This window comes from Ochotona princeps, chromosome 15 (genome assembly GCF_030435755.1).
Source record: "Ochotona princeps isolate mOchPri1 chromosome 15, mOchPri1.hap1, whole genome shotgun sequence".
NCBI lineage: Eukaryota > Metazoa > Chordata > Mammalia > Lagomorpha > Ochotonidae > Ochotona > Ochotona princeps.
In genome coordinates, this window is record NC_080846.1 from 4,440,541 (window position 1) to 4,461,420 (window position 20,880).

General features: G+C 53.8%; 2 protein-coding genes across 3 annotated transcripts in view; one reads left to right on the forward strand and one right to left on the reverse strand.

Annotated features, from left to right (window-relative positions):
- ZC3H7B (zinc finger CCCH-type containing 7B) overlaps positions 1-18,336 on the reverse strand; it is a 41,441-nt gene extending 23,105 nt beyond the window's left edge. The window contains exon 1 of one of the 2 annotated variants that reach the window (XM_058673066.1): positions 18,027-18,336. The gene's annotated coding sequence lies outside the window, so the exon portion shown is untranslated. Of the gene's footprint in view, positions 1-11,058; positions 11,282-18,026 lie in introns of those variants that run through there. The other variant, XM_058673067.1, reaches the window with a different exon arrangement.
- Positions 1-20,880, forward strand: part of TOB2 (transducer of ERBB2, 2) — a 160,626-nt gene that overhangs the window by 76,587 nt on the left and 63,159 nt on the right. The gene's annotated exons all lie outside the window — the stretch shown is intronic.

Consider the following 20,880-nt stretch of genomic DNA (forward strand, 5'->3'; position numbering starts at 1 on the left):
GGGTCTAACCCAGTTCTCACCCTGAAAGAGCTACCAGCCTAGTGGCAGAGACAGACGGGGTGGCCCAGCACTCACGGGGGAAGCCTTCAGGGCCTCCCCACTGGTCCCACTGGTCCCACGGGGCTGGCGGCACCCAGGCCCTACCACTTTGACGTGGGTCACAGTCCAGCCTCCATCCTTCCCCAGTGGCAGTGCCTGTTCCCAGATGCCAACACCAAGCTCCCCTTCCTGGCCCCCCTGGCCTCCCTGAGGACGACATAGATCTGCTATCTCTACCCTGAGTCTCCAGTGACCAATGTGATCCCACAGCCGTTCGGGTTTCGGGCTGTGATGGCCCCATCACCCTCCAGGAAGTCACAGCAGGAAAGGGACACACTTTGGCATCAGCCCACCATCAGGGATCTCAGGGCAGATGTCACCGGACCACGAGGCTATGGAACGAACACTCCCTGCTCCAGCAGACCTGCCCTGCTCCCAGGAGATGGCTCAAGTCCTTGGGTCACTGCTGTCCATGTGGGAGACCCTAGATCAGCCTCTAGGCTCCTGGCTTCAGCTTGGCCCAGCCCTCACCATGCACTGTGGGGATGAACCAGCAAGCAAAGAGTTCTTCTGTCTGTGTCCCTCTGCCTTTCAAATAGTTTTTAAAAGGGCTGGGTGTTGTGGCACAGAGGGTGAAGCTACCACCTGGGTGGACTGTGTCTCACGAATGCCAGTTCATTTCTCTACTTCCTGGCTAGCTTCTTGGAGGTAGCAGCTGACAGATCGAGTGCTTGGGCTTCTGCCACCCACACAGCAGACCTGGATGGAATTTTGAGCTTCTGGTCCAACCCCAGCTGCTGTGGGTATCTGGAGAGTGAACCAGCAGATTCATTCTCTCCCTCCCTCCCTCCTGGGGATCCAGAATGGGCACTTAAGAGGGAGAGTGAACCAACACAACCCCTCCCAGGAGGTTTTCTTCTGACACTCCACCTCCTCCTGCAGCCTCCTTTGAGCTGAGGGCCAAGTCAGATCCAGAAAGGGACAATTTGTTCAATTCAACCAACATTGAGGACCTTCCTATTTGATGCTGGGCACTGTGCTGGGATGGGGGGAGGGGGAAGAGGTGATGAGGCAGATACAGAATGAATCAGCCACTCAGGAAACCCCTGGGCTTAGTTCGGTCCAGCAGGAGGGAGCCAGGTAAGCCACCAGGAGCCACCTGCTACAGGGTGACCCAGCTCTGGGTGCAGGGGCTGACAACTGGCAAAACACAGGTGAAGGGATGAGGTTCTGCAAGAGGTGACGCTCAGGCCAGCCAGTTCAGAACAACCACCATCTTGGGTAGATTGGAAAGAAGACATTCCCAACAGGAAGCCGTCCCAGAAGGATGTGCACTGAGTTCGGCCTGCACAATCCAGTTCCCCAGGACTCCGCATCCAGGGTGTCGGGGAAGCCCAAGCCTTCCTTCAAACAGCGCTGGGCCGTAGCCCTGCCCCACGTCAGGTGACAGCCCAAGAGGCAGGTGGCAGTCTGGGAAGGAAACCCACAGTGAGTGGCTGACCACTGCACAGCCCAGGACCCCAGGGACCCCGGCTGAGAATGACAGCTGCAAGACGCAGCTCTGTCCCACTTGGCTTGACCAAATCCAACAAAGAAGCCACTGATAGGCACCTGCTGTGCGCCAGACAGGATGGAGGAGCAGGGAAGGCAAAAGGCATTCTGCCCAGAAGGGAACAGCACCCCACACCTGCCAGGGGGACAGGAGCCTTGGGAGCTGGGAGACAAGGGGGAGACCACTCAGGTTCCACCCTTTCATGTACCCATCACCCATGGGTACTTTCAGCTCTGATCTGGGTGCTCACTCCCTGCCTGTCGAGGGTTCACTGTCTAAAGGAAAATCAAGGCGTAGGAACAGTTACAAACTGGTACGACAGGAATCTCAGGAGAAACACCCCCCTCCAGCTGACACCCCCAAAGTGACCTGCTTGGGAATTCAGTAGCTAACAAAGTTGGCAAAGTTTCTCTTTCAGAGTACACTTGTAGTGGGAGAGACACACTAGAGATTCAGAATATAACACAGGAAGAATACACAACCAAGAAAACAATGGTAACAGTGGCAAGCAGCTGTAGGCACTCTGGATGGGGGAAGTCTCTTGCTTATCTGAACAGAGAGCCAAGGGATGGAAGTGGCAGAGCCATGTGAGCACCTGGTGGGAAAGTGTTGTTGAAGGAGGAGTCGGTTAGTGTGTAAACCAGAAGGAGCGCCTGGTCAGGGGAGTTGTCTGGGGGCTTTGCCCTACGTGGAAACTGAGTTGGCATTAAGTGATCCCTGCAACCCACCAAGGCAGGAAAACAGAACTCCAGGAGTCCAGGAAAGGAGTGCCCTGGCTAAGGGTCAGCCGGGAGCAAGGGAGGGGGCGTGGTAAGAGGCACTGAACCCTGAGATTCAGCTGGGCTTGGAATGCCCACAGTCCAGGTCAGGCACCAGGCCCTGCACCATACTCCAGCTTGCCGCTCATGCCCATCACAGGAGGCAGGGGTGAACGTTCAAGTGGGGGACCACCACCATGGTCTAGTGTCCTTGCACGTGTCAGGACCCCATATGGGCACCAATTTGTGTCCCAGCTGCTCCACTTCCCATCCAGCTCCCTGCTGTGGCCTGGGAAAGCAATCGAGGATGGCACACAGCCTTGGGACCCTGCACCCACGTGAGAGACCCAGAAGAAGCTCCTGGATCCTGGTTTTGGACTGACTCAGCTCCAACAATTGTGGCTGCTTCTAAGTGAACCAGTGGACTGAAGATCTTTCTGTATCTCTGTATCTCTCTGTATATCTTCTTTTCCAATAGTAAATAAATATTTAAAAAATAAAGGGGAAGAAATTAAAAGTGTGGAGAGGCTCCTGCCACCACGATGAAACACATGGACGGGGTCCCAGCTCCAAACTTCAGCCAGGCCCAGCCTTGGCCATGGCAGACATCTGGACAGTGAGCCAGGAGGTAAAGGATCTCTCTTTAACAGAACAAATAAAAATGAACCTGGCATGATAACCTCATGGCTGAAGTCCGCACCTTGTATGCGCCAGGATCCCATATGGGTGCCAGTTTGTATCCCAGCTGCTCCACTTCCCATCCAGCTCCCTGCTTGTGGCCTGGGAAAGCAGTCGAGGACGGCCCAAAGCCTTGGGACTCTGCACCCATGTGGGAGACCTGGAAGAAGTTTTTGGTTCCTGGTTTTGGATCAGCTAAGTTCCAGCCATTGGAATCATTTGGGGAATAAACCAGAGGACAGATCTTTCTCTCTGTCTCTCCTTCTCTCTATAAGTCTGACTTTCCAATTAAAAAACAAAGAAGAAGAAGAAGAAGAAGAATGTAAAACCTTAAGACAAAGGGGCAGGTGGAGGGACAACAGCTGGGTCAGGCAGCCAGGAGACTGTGCAGGTGAGCCAGCGTCTGGCCCTGGCAGCACCCAGCACCACACCTCCCCCTCTTCAGTTTGCCTTCTTTGGGAAGAAAAAATATATTTTTTAAAGATTTATTTATGTACTTGAAAGGCAGTGTTACAGAAAGAGGGGTCACGGAAATCTTCCACCAACTGATTTGTCCTCTAAATGGCCACAACAGCCAGTGACGGGTCAAGCTGAGGCCAAGCGCCAGGAATTCTGTGAATCCTGCTTGAGAGGCGGGGGTCCCAAGAACTTGGGCCATCTTCCACTGCTTTCCCAGGCACCTTAGCAGGGAGCTGAATTAGAAGTGGGATAGCCAGACCTTGAGCTTGTGCCCATACAGAATGCTGGGGTCATAGGCAGCAGCTTAGGCACTGTGCTACAACACTGGCCCGATGAGAAGAAAAATAAAATTTTTTTAAAGATTTATTCATTTTTATTGGAAACCCAGATCTACAGAGAGAAGGAAATACAGATAGAAAGATCTTCTGTCTGCTGATTCACTCCCCAAGGGGATGCAATGGCCAATGCTGAGCCAATCTGAAGCCAGGAGCTTCTTCTGGATCTCCCACACAGGTGCAAGGTCCCAAAGTTTTGGGCCATCCTTGACTGTTTCCCCAGGCCACAAGCAGGGAGCTGGATGGGAAGTGGAGCAGCCGGGACACAAATTGGTGCCCATACAAGATTCTGGTGCATACAAGGCAAGGATATAGCCACTAGGCTATCATGCCAAGCCCAAGAAAAATTCTTGAAGGTGCTTGTAATGGACTTAATGCTTGCCTCGTATTCAGGTGCATTGAAGCCCTAACCCCCTGTATTTGGAGATAGGACCTATGTGGGGATAATTAGGTTCAATGATGCCACAACGTGGCAAAATCCTGGGACAGATTTTGATACTGAGAACTGGGGTACTGCTACCAAAAATACTCACACCCACCGGCAAGGCTCTGGAACTGGGTGCTGGGTGGAGGTGCGTAACTATGAAAATCGAGACTGACCTGAAAGGACCTTCGTGGGCCTATGGGTGTTAAAGGAACCAGAGGGTAGAGAAATCCCTGTCGCCGGCCAGGATCACAGAGCACCAACACCGGACTCTCCTGCTCCACTTCCCATCCAACTCCCTGCCTGTGGCCTAGGAAAGCAGTCGAGGAAGCCCTAAGCCTTGGGAGACCCAGAAGAAGCTCCTAGCTTCAGACTGGCTCAATTCTGGCCTTGTGGCCATTTGGGCTGTGAACCAGCAGATGGAAGATTTTTCTATTTCTGCTTCTCTCTGTAAATCTACCCTTCCAATAAAAATAAATAATCTAGAAAAAAAAACACATTGCAGGTGGCTGTGGGGTGCCGAGTGTTGTTTCTGCATACGTGTTCACTGCCTAATGTCTCATCAGGGTAAACGTGTCTCCTCAGAGAACATGATTTGCATAACATTTAGCTGAGAGTGCAGATGTCAGTCATTTTTCATTTAATTTATTTTTAAGTTAATTTTTCAACCATTTACTTATTTCTTCTTTTGAGCCGCATCGGCCGGTGCGCGCCGATCTGAAGCTGGGAACCTGGAACCTCTTCCAGGTCTCCCACACGGGTGCAGTGTCCCAAAGCATTGGGCCGTCCTCGACTGCTTTCCCAGGCCACAAGCAGGGAGCTGGATGGGAAGTGGAGCTGCTGGGACCAGAACCGGCGCCCACATGGGATCCCGGGGCGTTCAAGGCAAGGACCTTAGCCACTAGGCCACGCCGCCGGGCCCTACTTATTTAGTTTTAAAGGTTTATTTATTTTTATTGGAAAGGTACATCAGATTTATGGAGAGGAGGAGACACAGAGAGATTTTCCATCAGCTGGTTTGTTCCCAAAATGGCTGCAACAGCCAGAGCAGAGCCGATCCATAGCCAGGAGCCAGAAGCCTCTTCCAGGTCTCCCATGCGGGTGAAGGGTCCCAAGGCTTTAGGCAGTCCTCCACTGCTTCCCAGGCCACAAGCAGGGAGCTAGATGGGAAGCGGGCTGCCGGGATTAGAACCAGCGCCCACATGGGATCCCAGTGTGTGCAAAGTGAGGACTTTAGCTACTAAGGCTCTCGCACCAGGCCCTAGTTATTTAATTTTTAAAAAATTATTTGAAAGTCAGGGTAACAGACAGAGAGGGAGAGAGAGATATCTTCCATCCCAAATAGAATGGACAAAGGCAAACCCAGGAGCTTCATCCAGACCTCCTCTGGTCAGCAGGTGCCCATGCACTTGGGTCAGCTTCTACTGCTTCTCCCAGGCCATAATCTGGGAGCTGGATGATAAGCAAGACAGCCAGGTCATAAATCAGTTCCCTTAAAAGATGCTGGTGGTGGCTTTACCAACCGCTTTACAACACTGGCCCCTGGCTCTCAATTTTAAAGTTGATGCTATTGGTCTAGAATTAGTACATCTTGCCTGCAAGAAGGACAGGAATTTTCAGTCAGGTCAAAGGGCAAAACGTTGTAAAGGTTTGTGGCCTCCCCAAATTCTCTACTATTCATTAGAGCTAAAGTTTAAACTGCAGTGTGACTACATTTGGAGATAGGACCTACAAGTCCCTGTCCTCGAAAGAGATACCAGGGACTAGTGATTGTGGCACTGTGTGCTAAGCTGCTACCTGTAGTGCCAGCATCCCATATGCACACTCTTTCCAGTCCCTGCTTCCTCTACTGCTCCCTTGCTAATATGCCAGGCAGACAGCAGAGGATGGCCTTAACGCCAAGGCCTCTGTCACCCACAAGGCAGATCTGGAAGTTCTGGCCTAGCCTTGGCCATGGCAGACAGCTGGGAAGTAAACCAGTGGATGGAAGACCTCTCCCCTCCCCTGTAACTCTGTCTTTCCAAAAGAATTGAATCTTTGAGAAAGTAGAGAGCTCCTTTGCTCTCTCCTCCCAGGCAAGCACCAGGGACAGGCCACCTGAGGACACAGCGAGGTCTGGAGGCCAAGTGGACCGGCAACCTCCTCAACTGTGAGCTCAGGCACGTCCGTCATGACAGCCAGCCGGCGTGGAGTAGCCCACACAGGCTGACACAACGGGGAGACGATCACCTGTTCCAGGCTGCGGAGGGAGGTGAGGGTCGGGCCTGACTCAGAGTGGGCACTTGGAAGAAAAGCTGAAGGCACAAGGGCCCATCCACTGTCCAAACCCAAGGTAGAAGCTGGGGCCGAGAGCTGCCTCAGATCCCATGAATTTAAAAACATACTGACCCCAAGAGAAAGGAGGAGGCAGGGAGTATTAAGGATGACCAAGTGAGTGCCAGGAGCTGGGGCTGCTGGGATGGCTTTGTGCTTCCTTGTGTGATAAGCCATCTCAAGAGCTCATTGCCCTCCTCCTGCTCCTTTGGCAGAAGAATTAGAAGCTCAGAGCAGTTAAGTGACCAGTCCAAGGCCACAGAACAGGCAGCCTGACTTCAGCACCTGCGTGCCTCGCCTGTGAGCTCCAGACCCCTGCGTCGGCAACCTGCTCTAAGGTAACTCCCCTCCACCCACATCTCCAGCCTTCTCTTGCTGCTGTGTGGCCTTGCCTCCCTTTCTTGGTACACTTCCTAAGAGCGTTGTCTACACCGCATCCTCCCCTCCGCTCCAGATACTCCCCACCTCTCCCCACCACCACTCATGACACCCCTGCTCCAATGCAGGTGCCTGCCCAGGCCCACCTGGATGCTGCTCCAATGCAGGTGCCTGCCCAGGCCCACCTGGATGCTGAGCTGATGGGAGGGACTGTCTTCTAGTTGCCTCTTCCTGCAGGCTGTGCTCCTGAGTCGCACTCACACGTCTGCGAGGGCCCCTCCTCCTCCGCCTGGGTCTCAGGATGGACACTCCTGGGCATCCAGGAAGCCCCAGCACTTTGCCCGCCTCACTCTCAAACACTCTCCCCTGGTGAGCTCTTGAATTTCATGATCTCATGTGTCATGTGGATGACTCACAGATCTATTCTTCCCATCACACTCACCCATCCTCAGGATCCAGACTCGCACCTCTCACCTTCTGAGCGCTGGTACCTGGATGCTCTATGATCTCCCTGTTTTTCCTAAACTTGGGCTCTCTCCCAGACACACCCAGCCATATGCCACCCATCCTTTAAGGCCCAGCCACCTTTCAGCAAGGCCGGGCCACTTGGCTACCCACTCGGGCTGCCCACCCTTCCTGGGCCCAGGAAATCTACTCTGAGCAGGTAGTCCCTTGGCCCTAGAGCAGCAGGGAAGATGTGGGTAGCAGCCACCAGCGTTGCTCCAAGAGCCTAAAACAGAAAGCTCAACCCTCACCATTCCCATATTACAGACCAGGAGACTGCCAGGGTCACACCAACCAAGTAACGGAGCTGGATTTGCTCCCAGATGGTCAGCTCTGGAACCCACACTCTGTCACCTCTCAACCCCGCGGCACCCACCCCAGTGTCCCCACCAGGCTCCTCTGGCCCCACCCCATCCCACCTGCACTTACTTGACCCAGGTTTAATTGAACAGCAACATCAAGTTAAGATTTCAGGCCCAGCACACTCTGCACAAACACTACCTGAAGTGACCTCATCTCCGAGAATGCCTGGCACTTCTGACGCACTCCGGCCCCCGACGGCTGAGTCACAGAGCAGGAAAGGTTGCAGCTTGCCATCCTCAACCCTCTTAGGTCTGCATTCGTCCCTCCCTCCTACGCTCCTGTGGCCTCTCTGATCCCTTCTGGTTGGGGAGGGGCTGCCGCCTCCTCTCTGCGGCACATCAAACACCTGCTCCTGGTGCAGGGATTCTAACCCAGGAGACATCAGGGCCCACGCCTGTGACTAGACAAACACAGACAACCCTATCTTGATTCTCAGAACTCTCCCATATGGGCCTGGCGCAGTAGTCTAGTGGCTACTTGCACACGCCAGGATTCCATATGGGTGCTGGTGATAAAGCTGGCAGCCCCACTTCCCAACCAGCTCTCTGCCTTTGGCCCGGGAAAGCAGTCGAGGACGGCCTAAAGCCTGGGCACCCAGGGCACCCAGCGTGGAAGACCCAGAAGAAGCTCCTGGCTCCTGGCTTCGGATTGGCTCAGCTCTGGCAGTTGCAGTCTATTGGGGAGTGAACCAGCAAACGGAAGATCTTTCTGTCTCTCCTCATGTATACATGTATATCTCACTTTCCAATAAAAATGAATAAATCTTCAAAAAAAAAAAAGGAGAGAGGGGTCTGGGAAGGCCATAGCAGGTGTCCCCAGACTGCCTGACAGCTGAGAGATTTTGTGGAAACTCTGTCCTAAGACTCCCAGGAGTGTCAAAGGCAGGAGTTTAGGAGGCCCTCGATCTGCTGAAGCAAGGCTCAGAAGGGACTGTGACTTGCCCGAGCTCATGCTGCCGCTGCCACCCACAAGGAAAGCTGGGGCCCTGGGCAGGACTCAGGCCAGAGCATGAGCGGGAATCGAACATGTGGGCCTCAGTCCCTCTCCTCTATACCAGAACCCAAGCAGAGAGACAGACGTCATCAGCTAAACTGCACAGAAATGGTTCTGCTGTCCGGCAGCCCAGGTTCTTGCATCTCCATGGGCTATCGTGCTAAAACAAGACATTGTAGAAATAACTCTGGGGCCAGCGTCATGGTATAGCAAGTTAAGCTGCCACGTGCAACACCAGCATTCCATGAGTACAGGTCTGAGTCCAGGCTGCTCCTCTTCCAATCCAGCTCCCTGCTAACATACCTGGGAAAGCAGTGGAGGATGGCTTTGGGTGGCCCAGCACCAGCCACTGTGGCCATTTGGGGAGTGAACCAGTGGATGGAAAATCGATCTCCTCTCTCTTCCCCTCAATCTCTCTCTGTAACGTTATCTTTTGAATAAATAAATCTTAAAAAAAAAAAACACATTATTTTATTGGAAAGTCAGATTTGCAGAGAAGAAATAGATTTTCCATCTGTTGGTTCACTCTCCAAGTAGCCACAACAGCCAGAGCTGAGCTGATCCAGAGCCAGGAGCTTCTTCCAGCCCACAAGCAGGAAGCTGGAAGGGAAGTAGAGCAGCCGGGATATGAACAGGTGCCCATATGGGATGCCAGCACATACACGGCAAGGAATTTAGCCACTAGACTACTGCGCTGAGCCCCGCAAAATTAATCTTCAACAATAACAATAACAAAGTTGGAAATTAAAGCCACATTCAATAACAACAGCAGTGTCACCCAGGCCACACAGCTCAGTACTCCCCTAGCACCGCAGACGACACCCAGGCCACACAGCTCAGTACTCCCCTAGCACCGCAGACGGCACCCAGGGCACTGATGCTGCTCACATGGACTTCGGCCGCAGACACCAGGAAGCTCATGGGCTGCCCTGCTCCACTTGCCTCCATACCGAGTGACAATTGGCAACGGGGCAGTCCACTGCCCAGGTCCAGATCCCAGCCCTGTCCTAGCCAGCTTTCCCAGCAGCACTAGGAGCCTCACGCTGAGTCATTTGCAAGCTAAGGCCGAGGACACCCACCAGACTGGCAGCTTTACCCAGTGGGCCTCCCCACCTGCTGCCTGAGGTCAGAAATGTGGGTCTGTCTTGGACTGGACACTGAAGAGAGCACGTGGCAACCTACAACTTTGCCCAATCACCTTCCCTTCAGCGCCAGCCTCTTGGCACTTCCTGTCTACACCGCTCCCGTTTGGCGAGGGCAGCTATGTGGTAAACTTGCTGTTACCACATCCTTATTAATTCAGCAGATAACCCTGGGCATCTTTGCATGCCAGGGCTTCTGCCAGGTGCTCCGGCTGCCACAGGGGATGCCTGCATCACACACCCCAGTGCCTGGGATCTGGGCTCGCCTCAGCTTCAGATCCAGCTCCCTGCTCAGGCACGTCTGGGGAGCAGCAGATGGCGGCTCGAGGACTTGGGTTGCAGCCGCCCACACAGCAGACCTGCATGCAATGGCTGGTACACGGCTTCTCAGCGCCAGTCGCGGCAGCCACTTGGGGAATGAAGTGAGGATGGAAGGTCTGTCTCTCCTTCTCTCTGGAAATCTGCCTTTCCAACAAAAATAAATAAATCTTTTTTTTAAAGATAAACCTTTTTTCAAAAAAAAAAATCTTTTTCTAAATCTTTTTTTTTAAAGATTTATTTTATTTTTATTACAAAGTTAGATATACTGAGAGGAGGAGAGACAGAGAGGAAGTGGAGCTGCCGGGATTAGAACCAGCGGCCATATGGGATCAAGGCGAGGACCTTAGCCACTAGGCCACGCTGCCGAGCCCTTTCTAAATCTTTTTTTAAAGATTTATTTTAGTTGGAAAGGCAGATGTAGAGAGAAGGAGAGACAGAGAGGAAGATCTTCCATCTGATGATTCACTCCCAAAGCGGCTACAACGACCGGTGCTGCACTGATCTGAAGCCAGGAGCCAGGAACTTCTTTCTGGGTCTCCCACGCATGTGCAGGGTCCCAAGGCTTTGGGCTGACCTCGACTGCTTTCCCAGGCCACAAGCAGGGAACTGGATGGGAACTGGAGCTGCTGGAATTAGAACCGGCACCCATATGGGATCCCGGTGTGTTCCAGGCAAGGACCCTAACCATTACGCTATTGCGCCGGGCCCCAAACCAAATAAATCTTAAAAAAAAAGTCCCAGGGCTGATACCATGGCGCAGTAGATACAGAACTTGCATCCTACATGGACATCAGCTCACATCTTAGTTGCTCCACTTCTAATCCAGCTCCAGGCTCATGGCTCTGAGGACCAGCCGAGCTCCAGCTCTTGTGGTCATTTGAGGAGTGAACCAGCAGATGGAAGACTTCTTTCAGTCTCTCCTTCTGTGTAAATCTATCTACAAATAAGAATAAATTAACCTTCAAAGAAAAAAAAATTCTTAAAAAAATAGTCTCTTCCCATGGTTCCTAGATTGAACTTCTGGAGTCAGTGAGGGCATGTGAGAACACAGGTGATCTCGCTCTATCCCGGCCTCTCCAATCAAACAACCAGATAAAGGAGTCAGTGATCCAAGCACAAGGCAAGCAGATAGAGGCAAGCATGACAAAGGAACAACCTGGAGCCCTGGCAACAGAGGGCTGGGCGGCAGGGCGGCCCGAACCTTCAGGAAGGCCATTAAAGCAGCCAGTCCCAGCGGACAGAGGAGGCTGTGGGCAGCAGGCACTAAGAGGGTACCCAGCTCAAGTGCAATGGCCTTGACAGGGGAACAAGGTGAGAACGTTCCCTGGAACACAGCAGGGACAGGGCAGGCTGGCGTGACTGCAGTGCTGGGGGATGGCCAGGCAAACAAGAAGGGCACTGGGGGTAAGGGGAGGCCAGAGAGCCAGGGCTGGTCCACCTGTGGCAGGAAGCCCTGAGCAGTGTTTAGCAGCAGCCACGACATCACCTTCCAGGGTCCAGAAGACCTCCTGAGCTACTGCCCAGGGAGGTAGGTGACCAGAGCGACTAAAGAGAAATGTAGGCTGCTGCGGCGGTGGTCCAGGTGGGCGATGGGGAAGACTCAGGAACATCCTACCAGTTCCCAGATGCTCATCTTTCCTACATAGGAGGTCTTCCCAGCAACTCCAACAGGATGCCAGGGGATGTGTGTGTGTGTGTGTGTGTTGCAGTGGAACACACAGGATCCCACATCACGTGCCTGGGTTTAAGCCCCAGCACTACCATCTCCCTGCATCCTCCAGGAAGGTAGCAGGTACTGGCTCACCTCAAGGCGCTCCAGGCTGACCAGGGCAGGAATTTGGGGAGTGAAGAGGCAGACAGAAAATCCCTCAGCTTTGAATAATACAACACATAGATAGATGTTTTTAAGGATTTGTTTACTTTTATTAGAAAGGCAGATTTTACAGAAAGAAGGAGAGACAGATCTTCCAGCTGAGGGTTCAGTCCCCAAATGTCCTCAATGGCTGGAGCTGAGCCAATCCAAAGCCAGGAGCTAGGAGCCTCTTCTGGGTACAGGGTTCCAGGGTCTTTGGCCATCCTCCTTTGTTTTCCCAGGTCATAAGCAGAGAGATGGTTGGGAAGTAGAGCAGACAGGACAAGAACTTGTGCCCATAAGGAATGCTGGCATTGGCAGGCAGAAGATTGGCCAAGGTAGCCATCACACCGCCCCTCCCCCCCAACACACACACAGATTGTTAAAGAGGAAATGGAGCCAACAACAACCACATACTTCTCACGCCCCAGATCATGCAGCCAGCGTGTGCAGCCACTGGGAATGGAAAGCAGAACTTTGGACGCGCTGCTCCGTGGTCTGCTGCCAGCAGAGGCACAGGGTATGACACAGAATGTTCCAGGGAATACAGATGGACAAGGGTGGCTTCTGAAAAGCCTTGGAAGACCCTGCAGCTCTCACAGGAAGTGCTCTGCGCATGGCAGCTGGCTGACCCCCAGCACTTCAGAGACACAAGCTGGCCACAGGACACAGCTCTCAGCCCCAGAGCATCCCACACCCTGGACCCTTTCCAGAGCACAGACCAGGGTGGCAAGGGCCAGAGGGAAAGTGATACCTGTAACTTTGACAGACTGTCGTGACAAGGTAGGAGATGTTTCAGGTGTAAGGACGACATGAGAGAAGAGGTCCCAGGAGGGCAGAAGTGAGTCTTTTTCTTAAAATATCTATATCTATAGAGATACAGATAAGTGAAAGGTAAAGTGGCAGAAAGGAGAGACAGAGAGAGTGCCCATCTGCTGATTTACTCCCCCATGTCTGCATGCCAGCGCCTGGGCCAGGCTGACGCCAAGAGCCCAAGACTCCATCTGAGTCTCCCATGTGGGTGGCTGATTGCCAGGCACCCAAGCATTTGCTTTCCCTGGTGCATTAGCAGGGAGCGGGAACAGAAGCGGGGCATCTGGAACTCAAAACCACGCCCACAGATGTCGGAACCATGGGGGTGACTTCACCCCCTGCATCCCAGCTGGCAGGAACTTGAAGGCCTGTCCTCTGCAACAGGCTAAGATCTTGGATTCTGGGAGCCCACAGGCCTGGCTCCATCCAAATCCCTCTGATCTTGGCTCCCTCTCTGAGCCTTCGTCTCCTCCACTGCTTGCTCACAGCTGTGCCTCAAGGAATTGTCAGGCGGCTTCCATCAGCACAGTGCTGACACACAGTGGCACCACAATAGTGGCTGCCGCCCCCTGTGGCTCAGCCCCTGCTCCAGGGCTTGGGATGGCTGCCGAGTTGCAGCCAGTTGTTCTAGATTGGAGAAGAGACAGGCTCTGATTGCAAGAGTGAGCGCAGCCAGCCTCCCTGTGATGGGGAAGCTGTGCTCATGCACCTGCGGGAACCCGGGGGATGCTGGGAAACGAGCAAGGCTTGAAGGGGTCCTGGAGCTAGCAAAGGACCTGCTTCCTTTGGGCCTCTAAATGTGATGAAAGGAGCTGGCTACTGGGGGTCCCCGGGGAGCTGACAGCAACCCAGAGCTGCAGCCAGTCTTCGGCAGGGCATAGCCCCACCGTCTGCTGTCTGCCCAACACACAGGTCTAGCCAGCTGGCCCCAGCAGCCTCCTGTCTCCCTGTCTTGTCCCACCTGGGGGCAGCTCCAGAGCCAGCCTCCTTGGGTTCTGGGCTGCACAGCTCTGCTGCTTCTGCAATGTTGCTTAGTGTCATCTGTGTAAGATGGCTGTGCTCACCTACAGGGCTGATGGGAAGATTCAATTCACTCATCTAGGAAAAAGAGCTACTTCCCAAAGGACCTGGCCACCAGCAAGGAATTGGACTGGGTTTCATCACAGGAATACAAGATTTAACTCCCCTCTAAGCCCCTTTCCTCTGAGTTTCCTGTCATGTCTGCAGGCACCTGTTATTATCACACACCATCATCACCATCATCAGATCTCAAGGTATGTGTCTTGGAACTGAAGTCCCAAGAACCAAAGGGGCCACCCTCAGGGGCACAGCCTGATCAGAACTCCTATAGCGTGCCTCCACCCGTCCCTTCTTCCTATGTCCCTGCCTTTGCTCCTTTTCAACCCATTACTGAATTGGCACTGCTTCCAGGAAGACCTCCCATTCCTCACACTCTCCTGCCCTACCACGAGCAAAATCAGCCTTCCTGCTCACCCCTGGGGAATGATACGGCTGGACAGCACAATGGATGCAAGTGTCCTCACAGCACACGCACTGGGGCTAGAGGATCAGTCAGACCCAGACCCAGCTCTGGAAAAGCACAGGTTCAACACCCATCCCGGTCTTGTCCCCAAACTCCAAGCCAGATGTATCAATTTAGGCCCCCAGCAGGGACAAAACTCACTCCAGCCTCCGAGCTCCAAGTCCCAGACAGACCTTCATCCACCAACCCACTTCCAGCATGTTCCTTAGGCTTGGGACCACCACAACGGCTCAGAAGAACTCCCTGGTCTCAGGGGGTCTGCTGACCTTTGAGGTGGAGCCCCTGTCCCTGAGGTCTGTCTGTTCTTTTTCTTTCCAACTCAGGCCATCTCATTCGCTGTTCTTGTATGCACACCTGAGCAGTGGCTGGCTACCTGGAGCAGCAGTGCAGTCCAGAGCCATGAAACCCTAGGTTCAAAGCCAGTGAGAAGGGCCAGTGCATGGATTATAGCTGCCACCTGGAATGCTGGTATGCCATATAAATACCGTTTTGACTCCTGGCACTGCTTCTGCTCCAGCTGCCTGCAAATGCACCTGGGAGAGCAAAGGAAGGTGGCCCCAAGTCCCTGGGCCCCTATACTCACCCATGGGAGGCTCACATGAAGCTCCAGGCTCCTGGCTTTGGCTTAGCTCAGCTCTGGCCGTTGTGGCCAATTGGGGAGTAAACCAGGGGATGGCAGATCTTTCTCCATCTCCCCGCACTCGTTCTGGAACTTTGCCTTTGAAATAATTAAAGTAGCACAAGTCCTGCATGTCTCCGTTTCCTCACTTGGGAATGCAGATGGGAACTACACACTCCACAGGGGAGTCAACCTCCCCACACAGAAATGACCCAGCCAGCCCAGGAGCGGCTTCTTCCTCCTCGGCCCTGCCCCACTCACCTGGAAGAAGCCTTCTTCTCATCTCCCAGTTTGCTCCCCTCTCTCCCTGATCAGCACTTGCACCATGCTGACTCCAAACCCCAGCATTTTCTTGTTCTCTCATTGGCCCATGTTCTTCCAGGTGACTCCCTTGATCCCAACCTGCCCACCATACCCGCCCCGCCCCCTAGCCTCTCACAAGGGGCACCCTGCTGAGATGCAGACAGGGTCTCCAGGAAAGGGGAATGGTTTGGGAGTCCCAACACCACAAGTCCTATGCTCGACTTCAGTGACTTTCCAGAAAGTCGCTCAATGCTCTGGGCCTCAGGTTTCCCATCAGAAGAGCAAAGATTGAGAAATGCCTACCAGGGCAGGCGCAGTGGCATGCAGGCTAATCCTCTAAGGCGCTGGCATCCCACACGGGCACCAGTTTGTGTCCCAGCTGCTCTATTTCTGACCCAGCTCCCTGCTAATGGCCTGGGAAAGCACAGGAGCATAGCCCAAGTCTTTGGGAACCTGTACTCACTTAAGAGACCTGGAAGAAACTCCTGTCCTAGCCTCAGACTGGCTCAGCTTAAGCTGTCGTGGCCATTTGCGGAGTGAATTTGTGGATGGAAGATCTCTATGTCTCCCTCTTTATTTCTGTAACTCCGACTTTCAAGTAAAATAAACAAATCTTAAAAAAAAAAAGTCCCCTTGAGCTCCTTGAGGACAGAAGATGAGCTGCCCCATGGGATGTGAGGCTGATACAATGGCTCAATTGGCTAATCCTCTACCTGTAAGGGCCAGCACCCCAAATGAGCACCAATTTGTGTCCTGGCTGATCCACTTCCCATCCAAGCTCTCTATTGGTGGCCTGGGAGACATAGGGGATGGTTCAAGGTCCTTGGGCCCCTGCACTCATGTAGGAGACCTGGAAGAGGCTCTTGGCTCCTAGCTTCAAATCAGTTCAGCTCCGTCTGCTGTGGCCATTTGGTGAGCGAACCAACAGTTGGAAGATCTTTCTGTCTGTCCTTCTCACTGTAAATCTGCCTTTCCAATAAAAGTAAATAGATCTTATTTAAGAAATAGACTAACAGGTGCTATTTAAGGGGGGACTATTTTCAGATTCTCAATCCCAAATCTATCCATGCCTAAACTTTGCTGAGATGTAAGAAATTAGCTCATTCCACCAAGCTCCTCTTGCATCTCCCATGAGCCCACAAGACCCACACTCCGGGCCGTCCTCCCCATCTGGGTACCCCCAGTCTTAAACCTGCTCCAGAAGGAACACCACCTCCCCTGCTCCCCACATCCAGGGAGGGTAGGAGTGGAGAAGGGGGAGGGAGGTTACGGTAAGGGCAGGAGGAGGAGCTTGTTAATAGAACCAAAGATTCTGCTAGAATTTTGCATCCAACAGTTGCTAAATGTCCTATAATTATCACATTTGTGTGCAAATTCAAGACAGTGCATTCTGCCGTTCTCACCAGACTGAATGCCCGGCTAGGCTAGCTGAGGAAAATGGCAAGAAGTTGGCATTCTGAGTCTTATCTCAGAGCAATGAAATCCCTGAGCGTCCAGCTGTGAGCCCCTGGGCCCCTACCCCCAGTTCCAGGCCCAGCCCAGGCCCCCACCTGGGGGTCCCTGACCCTCCAGACAGCCCATGCTGGCTGTGATGGCAGCTGTCAGAGGGAATGGTGTCTACCAGGTTACCCCCTCACTCCCCACCCCCCCGTCCCTCCCCCAAGAGAAAATGCTTTGTCTCTATGCAAAAGATCCACAAGCCAGACACCTAATAAACACCTCAACCAGAATTTAAGGGGAACAGGCAGGCAGGAGGAGAGAGTAGACCCCACGGGACACACTCCAGACCTTGGAGGGCAGGAGGCTGGGTCTAAGGCTTCAGGGCCCCAGCCCCGAACAGGCGACCCCCAAGATCTGAAGCCTGGGCACAGCGTACTGCCCCTCCCCCACCTGCACCCTCAGCTCCCAGCCCCCGCCACAGTGCCCCACGGAATAACCCCACGACCGGAAATGTCCTCCTATCCTGTTGGGCCCAGGCCTGGGGGCCCCCCTTTCCTGCCGCCCCCTCCCCCGGGCCTGGCCGCAGGCCCCAATCCCCGGGCTTGCGTGACTGCAGCAGCCGGCAGGGGCAGCCCATGGGGCGGCCGTGGTCCCCAGGACCTCGCCACTGGCAACACCACCAACTCCTGGGCAGATGGGGATCAAGAGGAACACAAAAGGAAGCGGAATGCTGCCAGCGGCGCCACGGCTTGCAGGAGTGGGGGTGTTAGCAAAGCATCCACGCGCCCACAAAGCTTTAGGCAACCCCTCCAAGGCGAGAGCCCCGCAACAGAAGCCGATTCCAGGCTCTGGGGGCTGCAGCGGGCCGCCAAGCCCCCCCAGCGGGAGGTGCCCTCCTTCTCCCCCCCCCCACCCCCCCCGCAGCACAACAACTTTGCAACTTCTCAGCACCGATGTCCTCAAAGGGAAGCATTGGGGTCTGGGAGCCGATTGCTATTATTTTTGCAAATCCTCCCCCTTTTCCAGGTGGCTGCGCGCGCCTCCGGCCTGGCAGCGCTGTTCAGGCTCTTCCGCTACGGCCATTCTTGCCCGGGCGCTCCAGTGCTCCGCACACCGGTCGCACGGGAAGCGGGGATGCACCCCTCAACACGCCCAGCACCTCTCCCCCGGGCACCCCCGGCCGAGCAGAGCACTCACCTTGGCCGGGCTGCGCTCCCCGCGGGCCTGCGCCGAGCCCGATAAATGGTATGCTATGACTAGAGGTATGATTACGTTATTATTATTAGTAATAATAAGAGTAAATGCTATTTAATTACGGGCGGCCGCATCCTGCTCCCGGCGCCGCCGCCCCGGCAGCTCGGCCCCGGTGGCTCCGGAGCGCTCCTCTTCCATGGCCAGCCCCTCGCCGGCCGCTCGCGGCAGCGCCCGCTCCAAGGCGCCGGCGTCTCCCGGCAGCGCTTCCTCCTCGGGTCCTAGAGCGAGGCCGCCGTCGCTGCGCGAGCCCGGGGGTGGGCGGCGCACCTGGCGACCTGGGTGGGGGTGGTGGCCGCGGGGTCTCCTCCCCCTGGGCAGTTCATGCTGGGTACTAGCTTTTTCCAAGTGTTATTCCTGTCTTGGGGCAATTGTGCCTCTCTGGATGAATGGTGGTCAAGCCAGTGCCTGCCCCAACCCTCGCCCCATCTCCAGGAGCTTGAGACACTTGAGTTAAAGAGTTCTTCCTCCAGCATGAGACGAGTGGGGACTGCCACCATGGGGTTTGAGGGCTCTGTGGCGACCTCAGTGTGGACATTGGTAGCCCAGAAACAAAGGGGAAGGAAAAAATATCCTCCGAAAACCTCAGGAGTTCGGGGGCTTCCGGCTAACCCCACGCACACTGTCCTAGGACATGGAGGAGGGACAAGATGCCCCTGAGGTGTTAGTGGTTCCCAGCAGTGAAGGTGGGAGATGCCAGCAAAACCAGCGTCCTTGCAGGAATTTTGCTAAAATGGAGCAGTGCAGGAGTGGACTGCCAAGTCCACTAGTGGGGGCTTTGGAGATGGTGGAGGAAATATGAATCAAGAGGTTAGTTGGGCCCGTTGCTGTGGCCTAGCGGTGTAAGTCCTCGCCTTGCAGTGCTGGGACCCCATAATATTGGTGCCAGATTGTGTCTAGGCAGCCCCACTTCCCACCCAGCTTCCTACTTGTGGCACCAAGGACTTGGGACTCTGCAACCATGTGGGAGTCCGAGAAGAAGCTCCTGGCTTTGGATCAGTGCAGCTCCAGCCGTTGCAGCCACTTGGGGAGTGAGTCAGGGGACAGAAGATCTTCCTCTCTGTCTTCCTCCTCTCTGTATATCTGACTTTCCAATAAAAATAAATAAACATAAAAATAATAATGATAATAAAAAAAAGAGGTTAGGTGAGAACTGGTGGCAGCTGAGAGAACCCACTAGATGAGGTGAGATTAAACCGTCACGCCAGGGCCTGGTGTGGTGGTCTAGTGGCTGAAGTCCTTGCCGTGTGTGTTGGGAGTCCACATGGACACAGGTTCTGATCCCAGCTTCCCCACTTCCCATCCAGCTCCCTGCCTGTGGCCTGGGAAAGCAGTGGAGGACGGCCCAAAGCCTTGTGACCCTGCACCCACGTAGGAGGCCCAGAAGAGGCTCCTGGCTTGTGGCTTTGAATCAGTTCAGTTCTGGCTATTGCGGCCACTTGGGAGTGAGTCAGAGGAGGGAAGATCTTCTCTGTCTCTCCTCTCTGTATATCTGCCTTTCCAATAAAGAATAAATTAAAAAAAAATCTTAAAAAAAAAAAAAACAGGCCAGCTCTAAGGGCCCCCAGGGCCTGGCCTCAAAGCTGGGAAGGTGGATTTGAACCCAGAACTGCCCATTCCTGTGTTCAACCACCACCTCTCAACACACACACACACACACACACACACACACACACACACACACAATCTACTGCCTGCTCATGGATGCCAGGAGGACCCACATCCCAAAGACTGCCTTCTCAAATTTCCCTTCCCCCTCTTCATTTTATGTGTACATGTGTGCAGATATACACGTGTGTGCATGTGTATTTGATGAATTGCAAAGCATGTGTGAGCCCAACTTCCTCTGTCTAGCGTATCACTTTTACAAATAGGTATGCCAGACTAACCTAGGGCTCCCACTGTGAGACAAACTTGCAACATTGACACGCTGTGTAAGTGCTGGGGGGGAGGAGAACTTAGAGCTGAAGGGTAACTTGGTTCTCACTGTAGTTCTTGAAGGCTGGTTTGAGCTATCCCAGGTAGCAATTCTGACCACACAGCCTCTGACTCTTTGCACTATGTGAGGATGGCCCAAAGCCTTGGGACCATGCACCGCATGAGAGACCCAGAAGAAGCTCCTGGCTCCTGGCTTTGGATTGCCTCAGCTCCAGTTGTTGCGGTCACTTGGGGAGTGAACCAGTGGATGGAAGATCTTCCTCTCTGTCTTCAATTTCCTCATTTACATAAGGATAAGAAAACTGAATCACGATCAAGTTGATTTGAGGTCTATATTATCATCTCATCTTACAGATAAAGGTGCTAGGGCAAGATGGAGTAGCTTCAAGAAAACCAGCTGCCAGGGCTTGGAGATTGTGCCATGCCAAGCTAAGGGTGATGTCATGCATGTCTTGAAAGTGACTTCTCTCTCATTCAAGGGGTTCAGCTGGATGTCAGCCCCAACTCTGCCATTTGGCATCATCTTGTTCAGTTGTTTGGGCTGCCTCACATGGTCAGATGATCCCAGCTCTGTCAAATTCCATAGAATTAGGAGAAGGGACCAGGAGGCTGGTAGCAGTAGCCACTTTTGGTGAAGCACCAATGTGGTTGGGCAGCAGAGCCCTGTGTCCATGGTGACATAGGCTGTCATTTGTTCACGGGCAGCTGCCAGGTTACATTTGGTGATTGGCTTCTTCTCTCCAAAATCCTCCAAGATAGGGACTGTTTTTAACACATTTTCAGGTGAAGAGTAGACACAAAGCAGTTAAGTGACTTGATCCCACCCACATGGGAGACCCAAAAGGGGCTCCTGGCTTCAGAT